This window comes from Dioscorea cayenensis, chromosome 7 (genome assembly GCF_009730915.1).
Source record: "Dioscorea cayenensis subsp. rotundata cultivar TDr96_F1 chromosome 7, TDr96_F1_v2_PseudoChromosome.rev07_lg8_w22 25.fasta, whole genome shotgun sequence".
NCBI lineage: Eukaryota > Viridiplantae > Streptophyta > Magnoliopsida > Dioscoreales > Dioscoreaceae > Dioscorea > Dioscorea cayenensis.
Genome location: NC_052477.1, coordinates 15,793,329 through 15,795,105, shown reverse-complemented (window position 1 = coordinate 15,795,105; position 1,777 = coordinate 15,793,329).

Below are 1,777 nucleotides of genomic sequence, written 5' to 3'. Positions count from 1 at the left end.
AAATCCCAATAAGTAACCCACTAAAACAAAATATGGCTTTACAAAGTTCAAAGATTTAAAAGAACAACATTTGGCAAAAATCTGTACCATATACATATATGTACAGAAACTGAAACTCCTATCAAATACATCAATAAAAATCCAAATACATGGCATCCACGAACATTTAACAAAATACAAAAATAAAGCAAAGTGGTTTTCCAATCGTTTAAGTATCTCCAATTTACTACGGCCATTTGTATTACCTCGGTGGCACCCAACTCAAAATATTAGAACCCATTTGTTTTACCTCTGTGGGCCAAATAAAAAATTTATAACCTCTATTATTTCATCGATGGTGCGGTGCAAAACTATAGTCTCTGTTACAGAGTGTATGTTGAAATGGTCAATATTGACCCCTATTGACTAAGTTGAAACATAGTTATAATTGGAGACTAAGTTACGCATAACAATAATTTTTGCAAGATCTCACTTTTGAGGAACTAACAAGCATTTTTAAAATAACGAATTAATAAGGAAATAATAAATAAATAAAGAAATAAATAATTAAACAATAAATAAATAATAAACCATTTGCATTTGTGCAGTTGGCTGCTAATACAATTGTGTAAAAATTTAATAATTAAACATTTTCTAAACAATGCCTTTTTAAATAATTTAACAAATAAAAAATAAGTAAATGCTACAGGAATTAGATTAATTACATCAATCCATTAATGTTTTTAAAACAATATTCAGCTAATGCTTTTAGATTCTACAGAGGCATAACTGCAGGCAACACCCTTTCATACATATACATGATATATAAATATACTACTCACCGAAATAAGGAGAATTGAGAATAGATAAATAATTAGCTAGGTAATTAAAACAGCCAATGCTCTTGAAATTGCATAAGAGTATAATGATTTGCTAATGTTTTAACACCAAAATTAACTAGGACCGTACACATCAAGAGTGCTGACCAAGTTGTTATTTTTCAGAAACTTAATTGACACGTTCTAGTATAAAGTATTCAGTTAACTATAACCCACATGACAAACTCCAATAGTAACCCTCTCTATGTGTGTACATTTAATATAAGCTTGATCCATAAAAACAAACAAGAATGAAAAAGATAAACCAATGTCGATCAAAATAGATTTCAACATCTTAGCTCATAATAGTAACATATACACACACATATAAAAACCAAAAGATAGCTGAATATATATATCTATATATATGGATTTACTTACTTCAAAATATTCCTCTCCTAATCACTCCCACAAGCTAAGACAATCCTCCTTCAAAACCCTATCAATAGCATCACCAAAACTAATTGTTCAATGCCAAAATAAAACCCACTAAGCATTTAACTACACCAACAACAAGCATTTCTTACTCAAAGCAAGGTAACTATGAGGCTAGGAAAGACATGTTGTCTTAGCAAGAAAGTGATGCACACATGCTTGAATAAACATCTAAGGTTCACAAAATCTTAAGGTAATTAGACTTGATAAACCAATGAAGAAAATCTAACAACAAAGTATTCAAGGGCATTTCAACAAGCACCATGTGTGCATGATCAAAGACTAAGTGCAAGCATCAATTTGGCAACAACCATGCTAAGAATAATATATACATTCCAAGAGCACATAAAGAAAAAATTTCAGCCAAGCAAGGATCTTTCTAAGGCATAGCTCATGCACAACCAACACAAAGGTTACAACTCAATACAAACATCTCAATGCAACACATCAAGCATGAGGTATAAGGTTTCAACTGAAAGCAAAAT